Here is a 13,596-nt window from a genome sequence, read left to right as displayed (position 1 = left end):
TTTTCCGCTAGAGAACGCCCTACTTGACGCGGCGGGGCCCGCGCCCCCTCCGCTTACGCAGTACGCGGCAAAGCTCCGCGAGCGCCTTGAGGCAGCGCAGCGCGCGGCTCGTGAAAACCTCGATGTCGCGCGCATGGAGCAAGCGGATCAGTACAACAAAGGTCGTCGTCACGTCGTTTTCAACACGGGCGACTTGGTACTGAAAATAACGCACCCGCTTAGTAACGCAGCGCGTGGTTTCGCCGCGTCGCTAGCGCACAAGTGGGTTGGACCATTCGAAGTTACGCCACGGACTACGCCACTCACCTACCAGCTGCGGTTGTTGGCCAGCGGTGAAACCGCTGGTCCTGTGCACGTCGCAGACTTGAAAGCTTACCACCTTCGCAAGGACGATAACTGCGAAGCGGGGGAAGCTCAAAGCAATGCAGCGATCTCCCCCAAAATAAGGCGTACAGGTAGCAATCCGGTTCGCAACCAACGCTGTAACCTAAGGCCAAGGTAGTGCACTACTTTGTCTAACGTCTTTGCTTCTTTCAGAATGCATTCTGATAAGATTTTGCAGCAGCCAGATGAACCACCGTCGCTGGGGCGGGAAACCGCACCCAGCGCATGGTTCAAGGAGGGGCCACTTAAACAGGGGGTACCCCCCTAGTTTGTAGTGGTTTGTGGCCCATCGTTGTGACCAGCGCGGCCTAGCTGGCCGTCTTCAACGAGTCTCGATTGGAGCCCGCTGCCCAGGCCTGGAGTACGGGCCTCAGGAAGCCATGTGTGCCCGGGGCGGAAACGCCTGCTGCAATGTGCATCCAGCACGGCGCCACGTGGAAAGGGGTCAACGATGTAGAGCAGCAGCTCAGGGCCGCTGCCAGGCGTATCCGTGGCCGAGCCCAGCTGCGCTGTGACCGCGAGGATGTGGCCGCTGCCGGAGAGGGACCAGTCGGAACGGTCCCGCCATGCCTGCTGCTTCTCCCGTCACACGACCCAGCTGAGAGGGCATCCCGCCAGAGCCAGGCGACAAGCCTCCCTATTTTACGCCGACCCGGGCTCGGACATGGACATGGCCCGGCTGTTGGCGTAGCACGGGTCGGACGCTGAGGGGGGGGGGGGGAGATGTGGGGCCCGGCACCACGTATCCGTAATGCCCGTGCGCGCCGCGCATTCGAAGGCCGCGCCACTATCCCAATGCCCCCTGCGCGGTGCCTGTTTCCCTCTCCCCGCTCGTTCGGGGATAACCGGTCCCGCGCGAGGGGGCTATAAAGGAAGCCTCGCGCCGCCGTCGCTCTTTTGGTTTCTGCCTCCTCGTTCCTGCTTTGCTCCTGGCGCTCTCCACGGAAACGATCCGCAGCCACCCGGACGACGACCTAGCACCGACTTCGACGATCCCTGTGAGATTAAAGATGTGTGTCATACGGCCCACTGTGTGTTTGTCGTGCGCATCCCTCGGGCAGAGGAATCGCCCACAATACATACATACATACATACATACATACATACATACATACATACATACATACATACATACATACATACATACATACATACATACATACATACATACATACATACATACATACATACATACATACATACATACATACATACATACATACATACATACATACATACATACATACATACATACATACATACGCAATCAACACAGAACATGGGTTAAAAAACCACGCCACCTCCTCCTCGGGCTGCGTGATTGAAGTTCCCTCACGTGTAACGGTGCTTCCATTCTCTGAAGCCATTCTGGTCGTGGAGCAAGGGGGTTACTGAAGACTGCTCTTAATGCCGCACCACACCACGGCGAACAGAAAGTGTGCATTCGGTCTATAAACAAGTCTATGATTCCGAGGCTGGAAGGCGGGGCAGAAGCCGTGGCACAACCAGCCCAGGCGTTTCAGCAGAACGGAGTGAGTGGTTTGTTAATCAACTGCTAATAAATGACAAAAACGAACTAAAAAAAGAAAAGTGCGAGAGATTGATCCGGGGCCTCTCACATACGAAGCGAATGCTCAACCTCTGAGCTACACTCCATTATTGTTGTTTACTGCCAACTTCACAACCGCATATTGCACCCAGAATATGATACGCGACAAACACAAAACATCGGTTAAAAAACTACGCCACCTCCTCCTCAGGCTGCGTGATTCATTAAAGTTCTCTCACATGTAAAGATGTTTCCATTCACTGAAGCCATTCTGGGCGTGTAGCAAGCAGGCTACTGAAGACTGCTCTGAACTCCACACCAGACCACGGCGAACAAAAAGTGTGGCATCGGTCTATAAACAAGTCTATACTCTGATTCCGAGGCTGGAGGGCGGGGTAAAAGCCGTGGCACAACCAACCCAGGCGTTTCAGCAGAATGGAGTGAGTGGGGTGTTAATCAACTGCTAATAAATAGCAAAAACTAAACCAAGAAAGAAAACTGCAGGTCATTGCATTGAACCCGGGGCCTTCCACATGCAAAGCGAATGCTCTACCTCTGAGCTACACGCCCTTATGTTCGTTTACTGCCTTCTTCACAACCGCATGTTGCACACAGAATATGATCCGCGACAAACGTAGAACATCGGTTGAAAAACCACGCCACCTCCTCCTTAGGCTGCGTGATTCATTAAAGTTCCCTCACGTGTAACGATGCTTCCATTCTCTGAAGCCATTCTGGTCGTGGAGAAATGGGTTTACTGAAGACTGCTCTGAACGCCACACCAAACCTAGAATAACTGAAGGAGCAGCGGAGACTGAAGTTCATGAAGACAACGATGTTCGTTGCACAGACGCTCTTTCCCCCCGATACAGTTCTCTCTAGCTCCCACAACATGCATGGAATCTTCGTCGTTTGCTTCATCGTTGCTGTTTCTGCATGTTTCTTTTTTCCGAGCTTGTTTTGCAAAGTCTGGGACGCTCACTTCAAGCGGGTCCAGTAGTCACCTTTAGTGCACTTGTACTCTCAGTCAGCGCCGCAAGTGATACTGTTCTCTTTGTTGGAGCCTCTCCAGTCCTTGCGTTGATGTCGCCGACTGAGCATTCCGCATTTTTCGCAGGTGCTATGCTTTTCTCCGCTTCTGCCTCGTCCATGGTTAGTTCCGTTTTTTTTTTTTTTTCACTTGCAATTGTTGCAACACCAGCATAGGTTTTGGAGCAGCGTTCACTCACGTGTCCAAATCGTTTGCACACATCACACTTTGGGGCGTGCCACTCACGTCTGATATGGCCGAGTTGTTGACATCGAAGACAGCGAGGTGCTCTACCAGGAACCACAACTGGTGAGGGATATTATATCACGGGATACCCCTGTTTTCATCCTAAGCACCACGGTACTAGTCATGGTGTTTTGCTGACTGTAGCCGTCAACTCGCCACTTGTCCATTCCCTCCTCAACCACCCGTCCATAGGGCGCTAGGGTTTCTCGCACAACATCTTCACGCACATGAAACAGCAGCCAATGTAGCTTGACTCTCACATATTGTTGGTTTGGATCGATTATCAAACATTTACGCCCCTTGAATGTCAACGTTGGTTTTGCAAATTGCTTCTTAACGCCTTCAGAGCTTTTGCAGGTTACGTGATTCATTTGATACGCGCCGAACGCAACTACTTGGGTGGGCGGTACCCGTTGGAAAAGCGGCTCTTTAAAATCTTCTACGTGATATGGGCGCCCGGAAACATCAGCATGCAAGAAAAGAGTATTCTCGACAGCGTACCCAGTTGTCAGGGGAGGCAAAAGAATAACATAATCCTGTGTAACTTCCTCTCTGCTACCGCGGCCTGACTGGGCCGCTGAAACCGCTCCTTGGGAGCTCATGATACGCCCGTCCGTCACGCTCGGTGGCCGAAAGTTGAATCGAGCTACTCCCCTTTATTTGTTTTTTTTTTTTTTTTACTGCCAACTTCACAACCGCATATTGCACACAGAATATGATACGCGACAAACACAGAACATCGGTTAAAAAACCACGCCACCTCCTCCCCAGGCTGCGTGATTCATTAAAGTCATCTCACGTGTAACGGTGCTACCATTCTCTGAAGCCATTCTGGTCGCGGAGCAAGGAGACTACTGAAGATTGCTCTGAATGCCGCACCCCACCACGGCGAACAGAAAGTGTGCATTCGGTCTATAAACAAGCCTATAATCTGATCCCGAGGCTGGAGGGCGGGGTAAAAGCCATGGCACAACCAATACAGACGTTTCAGCAGAACGGAGTGAGTGGTGTGTAATCAACTGCTAATAAATGGCAAAATCGAAACCAAAAAAGAAAAGTGCGGACCCCTTGGAGGTGCCGGGGATTTAACTTGGGGCCTTTCACGTGCAAAACGAATCCTCTACTTCTGAGCTTCACCACCTTATTTTTGTTTACTGCTAATTGAGCAGTAAAATTGAGCATGCTGTAAAGAACGGGGGAAGCCTTAAAGCGGTAAAAAAGAAATTAGGCAGAGGCAAAAACCAGATGTATGCGATAAGGGACAAGGCGGGCAACGTCATCACGAATATGAACAAGATAGTCAAAGCAGCCGAGGAGTTCTATACAGATCTCTACAGTAGACAAAGTAGTCAAGAGCGTAATGAGATTGGCGGTAGGAAAAAACAGTCAGACATTCCACCAGTGACGAAGGACGAGGTCAAGAAAGCATTAGAAACTATGAAAATGGGGAAATCAGCTGGAGAGGATCAGATAACTACAGATTTGTTAAGGGGGGGGGGGGGGGGGATATCGTGCTGAAAAAACTGGCCATCTTGTATACGCAGTGCCTGGTGTCATCGACGGTAGCGGAACCATGGAAGAATGCAAACATTATCCTCATTCATAAGAAAGGGGACTCTTAGGACCTTAAAGATTACAGGCCAATTAGCTTACTGTCTGTTATGTATAAGGTATTTACTAAGGTAATCGCTTATAATCAGGACAACCTTAGACTGCAATCAAGCTAAGGATCAGGCGGGTTTTCGGAAACGGTACTCTACTATCGATCATATCCATACCATCAACCAGGTGATAGAAAAATGCTCGGAATATAATCAGCCTTTATACATAGCATTCATTGATTACGAAAAAGCATTTGACTCAGTTGAAACCTCGGCGGTGATGCAGGCATTGCGAAATCAGGGGGCAGACGAGCCGTACGTGAAAGTGCTGGAAGATATATATAGTGGCTGCACAGCGACCATAGTTCTGCATAAGGAAAGCAACAAAATCCCATAAAGAAAGGTGTTAGGCAAGGAGAAACGATCTCCCCAATACTATTCACAGCTTACTTAGAGAAATTATTCAGAGACTTAGAATGGGAGCAGTTAGGGATAAGGGTAGATGAAGAATACCTCAGTAATCTGCGATTTGCTTATGACATTGCCTTGCTAAGTAACTCGGGGGATGGACTGCAAATAATGATTGATGACCTAGACAGGAAAAGTAGAAACGTAGGCTTGAAAATCAATATGCAGATGACTAAAGTAATGTTCAACAACCTCGGGGAAGAACAGCAGTTTACGTTAGGTAGCGATGCACTGGAAGTAGTAAGCGAATATGTCTACTTAAGGCAGGTAGTAACCGCAGATCCGGACCATGAAAAGGAAATAACCAGAATAATAAGATTGGGATGGAGCGCATTTGGCAAGCACACGCAGATTATGACTAGCAGCTTACCGGTTTTGCTCAAGAGGGAAGTATACAACAGTTGCATCTTACCTGTACTCACCTATGAGGCTGAAACGTGGAGGCTAACCAAGAGGGTTCTAATTAAGTTGAGGACAACTCAGAGGGCTATTGAACGAAAAATGGTAGGGGTAACATTAAGAGATAGGAAGCGTGCAGAGTGGGTCAGAGAAATAACTCAACTTACTGACATTCTAGTTGAAATTAAGAAGAAATGGGCATGGGCAAGTAATATTCTCGTGTCCGCTCGTGGATGGAAGCGGCTTCCAGGGAGGCACTCAGCAGATGGTGTATGTTAACGGAGCCCAACCGGCGTGTATTTGGTTGCCTTCGACACAATACAACACACACACAAAACACTAACTGTTAAGCAGTACGCCGCAACGTACTAGTAGTACCGCGCACGGTACACTCACGGCTCGCAAGCCGTTAAAAATCGGGCCAGACACGCACGACTGCCCGTAAATACGCGGAGCCCTCGGGCGACCACGGGAGCTTCAAACCATGCGACTGCTCACAGTCGCGGCTCCGTTCAATCCAAGGTTATGTAGAACTTCTGGAGCGGAGGCGGTGCGTGAAAAGTGAAGCCGGCGTCCGCCATCTTGCAAGGGGCAAGAAGGAGGTATCGCCAAGGGGCCCTTCCATATATAACGTCCCATTTGCGGCTATACGCTACTTTGCACTTGTCTGGCAATCTTCACGCTCTCTTGGAAAGAATGGGATAAAACTTCAGCTAAAAAGTTCAGAAAAAAAATGTATTTAATAATGAGCAGCATTATTGGATCCTACGGCACAGCGCATTTATACAATATGTATAAATGTGCTGTGTTGATTATGTCAAGTATAACAGCCTCAAGTGTTATGGCGTTGAATAGCTTATGTCGAGTATAATTGCACTAAAGTTATTGTAGGTCTTAATTGCCATCAATAATAAAATAAAATAAATAAAAATAAATAAAAAAATTCTTCGTATTAAATTGAACTTTCCGCTACAGCTTCAACTCATATATCATTAAATAGATTGTATCGAGAACGATTTATTGCACTATACGGTTTGCTGATATTAGATAATGAGCTGTAATTCGGTGATTTCATTAACAATTGAACTTTAGGCTACAACATCAAGTCATATATCGTTTTAAAGGTCTCTACAAGTAGAATTTAAAATTAAATGGTAATTTACGCAAAACGATGTAAAACCGAACTAACGCGGGTCTCACTCGGTTAAAATAGACGCGTGGTAGAAGCGAAACTGTCTCAGTGTTTACAGATTCACAGCGCATAAGGAGTGCTAAGGGCTCCCGGTATTTACTTTTTTTGACCGCTTGAAAGAAACCAACATCTGGCGTTGGCACGTGCGTTCCCTCGGTTAGCTATTGGCGCACAAACATCTGAAAGAAGACACGATCATTCGTTTCTTTCCTGCACTTCATAATTTCTGTAGCATCATCATAACACTTTTGTAGCTTGAAACAGTTTTATTAAAAGGCTGTCATTTTTTCTCACAGTGCAACCAATAGAGTTTGAAAGATATCGCACTAGTTCTAGAAGTCGCAGTGTTAATACAGTTTTCCAATGCTATTAATATCATTAAAGTAACAGACTTAGTTGATTCAGCATTGGTAATGCAGGCAGCGAATGCCGCTCATTTGGACAGAAACTTTTCATACTGTCAGCGAAGCATACGAGCCGCAATTCAGACTTAAGGCCGTATTTTCATCTCGAAATATTGTTCGTCAACTGTGTGCTCTAATTTTGAAACTCAGTTTACGGGTGTGCTATGTGCGCCGCAGCGCAAGAGTGTTTTTTGGTCCAAGAAACAGGGGAAAAATCTAGAGAACCGTATAATAGCTAGGCCCCGATTACATCCACTCTTACCACAGTGTAAGGCATATGAAACAAGAAATTGGCAATCTAAACAATGGATTTTGACGACATGATGATTTCCTTAGGCTTTTCTTAAATTCACATGCACGCAAGTGCTCGCGAAACGCGCGCGATGCGCTTGCGCAGGCCGGCGCCGCGGGCTTTTTGCCCCTTGCAACATGGCCGCTGCAGTCTCGGCCAGCTTCACCCGCTCGCATTGACGTCCATGGGGGACCGCCACTTCAGAAGTTCTATATAACTTCCTTGATATATATATATATTTATATATATCCGCGTGGAGAAAGAGAGGGGCTTCGACTAGAGTCCCCTCCGACGGCGCCGCGAGGAGCGGCCACTTAGTGTGACCTTTACGCATGGTGCGGCCGCCAGGGGCAGCACCGATACTGGGGGCCGAAGAAGGGGAGTGTAGTCTGGGAAGTGATCATAAACATATTAGTCTGCAGATGGGGCCCTTGATGAAAAGAGAAATGCAACTTAGACAAAACGTAAACGCAAAATTAAACGACGATCAAATAGCGCAGATAGCAGCAGACATAGAGGAAGCAATAGAGAAAAGCCCTATGGAAGACTGGGATTATGAACAGATAGAACTACTCATAAGGAGGAAAATTAGGGAGGTTAAAGTTGCAAACCGCTGGAATGGAAAGAGGAAGCCATGGAGCTGGTGGAATAAGGAAATCAGTGAAGCTATTGAACAACGACGGGCTGCTTCAAGGGAACATCGAGTGGCAAAGAAAGCACAGGTATCTCAGGAGGAAATCGACCAAAAATGAGAATCATATCGACAAAAGAAACTTGAGGTGCAGGCCCTCGTCCAAAATAAAATAAAGCAGTCCACCGATCACTGGATGGCTGACATACACGATGCCACGGAGCTGGTGGAATAAGGAAATCAGTGAAGCTATTGAACAACGACGGGCTGCTTCAAGGGAACATCGAGTGGCAAAGAAAGCACAGGTATCTCAGGAGGAAATCGACCAAAAATGAGAATCATATCGACAAAAGAAACTGGAGGTGCAGGCCCTCGTCCAAAATAAAATAAGGCAGTCCACCGATCGCTGGATGGCTGACATACACGATGCCTCTAGAGGCGGAGCAAGGAAATTCTGGAACCATATAAGCTGGCTAGGGAAGAAGAATAAAAGAAAGCAGGATCGGATTCAAGATAACGAGGGAAATTGTTTAAAGGGAGACAACGCAGTGAACTACATTACATCAGTTATAGCCGAGTCATTTAAGAGCGACGATAGGGTAATCTCCGCAAATCAGGAAGCAACACAAGGTAGCAGAATACAAAGCAGCTTAGAACTGACCAATCTAAACTGGAAAAAGGCAGAAAAAAATATTCCTAAAAACACATCTACAGGAATACATGGAATTCCGATTAAGCTGATTAATGAACTTGGTCCAAAAAGTAAGGAAACGTTGTTAAAAGCTCTGGAAACAGTCATAACGAATAAGCAAATTCCGGACAGCTGGCGGCAGAGTAAAACTAATTTGATTTATGAAGGGAAAGGAGAAAGGGTGCACATAAAATCCTACAGGCCGATTACCATAACATCTTTTATGTACAGGTTGGTCATGCAGGCGGTGAAATTAAAGGTGCAAGCATGGGTAGAAAGTAACAAGATACTCGGAGAACTTCAGAACGGCTTTAGAAATGATAGGCGCTTATATGATAGCCTGTTCGTCCTTACCCAATGCATCGAAATATCGAGAGTGGAAAATAGACCTTTGTATTTGGCCTTCCTGGACATAAACGGGGCGTACGACAACGTAAGCAGGGAACTTCCGTGGAACATATTAAAAGAAGAAGGTATCGGTTATGAAATAATAGAGTTCCTCCAGGAAATATGCCGGGATAACAAAGTAGAAATTACGTGGGAAGGGATAAGAAGTACGGAAGGTGTCAAAGTATGCAAAGGAAATTAGACAATGCTGTCCTCTATCACCGCTGCTGTTCATGTTTTATATGATAAATCTGGAACGAAGGATACAAGACAGTAACCTAGGTTTTAACCTGTCATATAGATTAGGTGGAAAGGTGGTAGAGCAGCGCCTCCCCGGTTTGATGTATGCGGACGATATTGTGCTGCTAGCTGAGAGTCTGGAAGAATTACAAACTCTAGTTAAGTATTGCGGAGACGAGGGGGACGCTCTAAGCTTCAGTTTTAGCGCAGTTAAGTCGGGTCTGATGATTTTCAACGGCTCAACTGATCACGGTCTTAAAATACAAGGCCATGAAATACCTAGAGTAGCAGAATATAAATATCTGGGGGTATGGGTAAACGAAGGATTGGCATACATTGGAAAGTATGAGCAATCACTTAAGGCCAAAGGGCGAAGGAATGCCGGGATAATGAAGCATAAGGCATTGTGGGGATACAATAGGTATGAGGTTTTGAGGGGTATTTGGAAAGGAATTATGGTGCCCGGACTTGCTTTCGGAAATGCGGTTTTGTGCCTAAAGTCAGAGGTACAGTCGACATTAGAAATAAATCAGAGATCCGTTGGACGATTAGCACTGGGTGCCCACGGCAAAACTACAAATAAGGCGGTACAGGGAGATGTGGGCTGGGCATCTTTCGAAGTACGGGAAGCTCAGAGTAAAATATTATATGAGGAACGCCTGAGGAAATTGGAGAGTAACAGATGGGCAGCTAAAGTATTTAAATACCTGTACTTAAAAAGCGTTGACTCACAATGGAGGAAAAGAACTAGGAAACTAACTAGTAAGTATGCTTGTCACAAAGACGGAGAAATAAACAGCATTAAGCAACAGGTGAAAAACAGAGAAGGTAAAAATTGGATAAATTCGATGGAAAAGAAACAGAGTGTGGAATTATACCGAAAGTGGAAAATGCAGGTCAGGAAGGAAGATTTCTTTGATAACTAAAGATGCAGTGCCCTACTTTTTGAAGCTAGATCAGGGTGCATTAGAACACGCAGCTACAAAAAGAAATTTTACAATGGAGATGACGCATGTGCTGTATGTGGAAACTCCAGTGAAACAATTGACCATATTATACTCGAATGTAATGGTATCCATCCGGAAGTTGATGCAGGCGTAATCACTGTTCCTGAAGCTCTGGGGTTTAGAGATACCAGTGGCCGGGTGAATAAACCGGCGGTGGAAACTAGCAAAAAACCACTGGAAGATTGGTGGCTTAAAAGCACGGAAGTGACATAATGTTAGTAATGTAGAAAGAAAAATTTAATAAATAGAATGATGGTTTAGTTGACCATTCTAAATCAATAATTAAGATATAGGGAGAAAAATGAGCCTGCTACCACCCCGTTTCAAAGGGGACGCTCCTATATTCCATCCATCCATCCAGCCTGTCTCGTCGCTCATTTCGCTGGCGTTTCTGTGGGCGCGCTTGGGACGGGCGCTTGATTTGGCACATAGGAGCGTCGCCTGATTGAAACCATTTTTTTTTTTTGGTTGGAGGTATGTACCGTTATATTTCTGCCCATTCCCTGGGTTATAATTCGACTCGAGGCCGTATGAAGGATTTCTTAACTGTTATGCAGCTTTGTGGTTTGCGAAAAACACGAGTAATACAATATTTCCTGAAAGTACTCTTGTGAGCGGTGCGTAAAAAGCATCCAAAGGAGTGCAAGATGACTATGTGAGCCTTCACCACTGTTAACATGTACAAAGTTTCAAGTACTGTTGCGCTGAAAAAAAAAAAAAACTAGCACAGTTACGTTCGCCCACTACACTGTTTGAATTTCTTCTCGCCGTTCATTTTCCCGGTTGATACCAAAAACACGGTAATGTCCTTGTTTATAGAATTGCGAACAATTGTAGAAGGCTTTTGCTGCAACCCAAATGTAAACATAACGCAAGAAATTTAAACAGCGGAGCCTGTAGGCGCGCCTTTGCTCGCATTTCTTTTTATTGCCATTACACTTGAGTGTCGTGCATTACAGCACAATTTGAAGGTAGGATGCTATAGGGCGATTTCATGTAAGATCAAACAAAGGATGGTCGGCCGACCTTATAAATTGATTTTAAAATTTGATATATTATTGCCTGATGACTGGAAAGAAGATATCTGCAATTGGTTTTGCTGCCAATTTTTTTTTCGGGGCATAGGAAATTAATAATAACGAAGAAGTGGAGTGCCGCGCTTATGTTCTCTTTTGTTTTTGACAACTTTGGTTATTGATTACATTGATTACAGAAATTATAATAAATTTAGGTAGCTGAAAATGGCCTCACTGAAAATATGCATGCTTTTGTTTGTATTCAGATAATTTTGTTTTGTTTTGTTTTTGTTTTGTTTTTTTTTTGGGGGGGGGAGTATAGATTTTTTTTACATGAACATAAAGGAGAGGTTGGTGCCGCATAGCGGTTCCGGCTATTCCTTTCCACCAAATTTATAAGAAACGCCTAGTTTGTTTTTATGAAATTTCTTAGCAGATAATAATTTGTTTTCACAGGAAAGGAAAGGCGTAGTACCTGTCACAAATGTTCTGTGGACACCTGACCCGCGCCTTTAGGGAAGGGAGGAGTGTGGGAGTGAAAGCGGAAAAAGAAAAAGGTGTCGCAGTGGAGGGCTAAGGAGTAATTTCGACCACCCGGGTATCTTTAACGTGCACTGACATCGCACAGCACACGGACGACTCTTCTTTTCGCCTCCATCGAAACGCAGCCGCCGGCGGTCGGGATCGAAAGAGGCACCACCGCGGCGGGGCGAAATCGGCCCAGGAAACTAAATTTTGCCTATTTTGCAGGCCTTTGTCTCACAAAATGTTTGTAGTAGAGCGGCAATACTTCCACACTATGTTCTCAGCATCTTTATCTATCAAACTGCGAAAGCTTATATTTATATAACGTTTCAATATACAGACGTACGGTTGCGCTAATTTCAAGAAAACAGCGAGCAATGAAAATTTCTGAAGACAAAACATTTTTCTTATATTTCTTAAACTTTGTCCACCTATTCTCCTTTGTTTCAGCTTTCAAATTCATTGAAAACATATTGCATAATTTTGTTGCGCTAGTAATTACGGCCACTCCAATAACGCCCTTGCGCAAGTCTCAGCGCACGACGTAAGATTCAAGATTCTACGACATTTGTGAATCGCACACTGTTTTTCAACTGTGGCATAATATTGTATTTTGTTATTTATGTCTTGGCGTTGCAAATTAACTGGCAGACACCGTAGTGAATGATTGGGAAATTTGTACGCGTGGTGTTCCTGATGCGCTTGTGGCATCGGGCAGCATAGAGATGTTTTTCGAGTCTTACCTTCATCAAAACACAGATTGCGCAAAAATACGATAAAGTTCAATGAGCAAGCAACGTATTCCAAATAATATTAGTAAAATGAAGAAACTGTGAAGGTCATGGAGAAGTGCCTCAAAACAGAATGTTTCTTGGCTGCAATCGTTTATTTTAATCATTCGACGACGCACACTACCTTCATTCCTGTGCACAGTTTCTTTGTTTCTTTCATACAGTCCTATGCATGTTTGCATGAAGTGTGAACCGCAGATCAAACGCGCGGCAAAAGCCCCAGTCTGACCGTGCGGATGCCGTCGTCTGAGATAGACACGCGCATCCGGCTGCAGACAGCTTTGCTTTTTTGTGTTCGATTCTTCACTTTGTCACTGCAATGCCATGTTCATTCCTATATCATCTGGCGCAGCGCAGTTTCTCGTGTGGCAACATTTGTCGCGCCCGCGAGGGCGCTCAAACCTCCCCGACAGCACTTTGATCTTGCTTCCTTCACCGCCATGTAATCGGCGTCTGGTTGCGATGCGAACAAGGAGCGGATAGAATAGAGAACCTTCATTTCGCATGCGTTGAACAGCTACCCAAGAGGCATTGCATCGGCGGCATGATGTCATGGAGCTTCTCTTTAATTGGCCAGACGTGGCAACAATCCGCTAGAAAGCGGCGAGCGTGACGTGTCGTCTGCTCGAGCAGACGACGCGTCTCTGCTTGCTCGGAAATGAAATTATTTGTTTAGTCAGCGTTACTAAAGTTGCTGTCTGCTCAGAAGTTGGGGTTTCAATATCGCAAAAAAAATATCTAAG

At 45.8% G+C, this 13,596-nt stretch overlaps 1 pseudogene; it reads right to left on the bottom strand.

Annotated features, from left to right (window-relative positions):
- Positions 1-2,916: 2,916 nt before the first annotated feature.
- Positions 2,917-3,811, bottom strand: LOC146171753 (uncharacterized; annotated as a pseudogene).
- Between the last annotated feature and the right edge of the window lie 9,785 nt (positions 3,812-13,596).

The sequence above is a fragment of the Amblyomma maculatum genome, unplaced genomic scaffold, assembly GCF_055883805.1.
Source record: "Amblyomma maculatum isolate TAMU_Amacu unplaced genomic scaffold, ASM5588380v1 scaffold_18, whole genome shotgun sequence".
Lineage (NCBI taxonomy): Eukaryota > Metazoa > Arthropoda > Arachnida > Ixodida > Ixodidae > Amblyomma > Amblyomma maculatum.
This window is presented reverse-complemented; position numbering and strand designations above follow the sequence as displayed.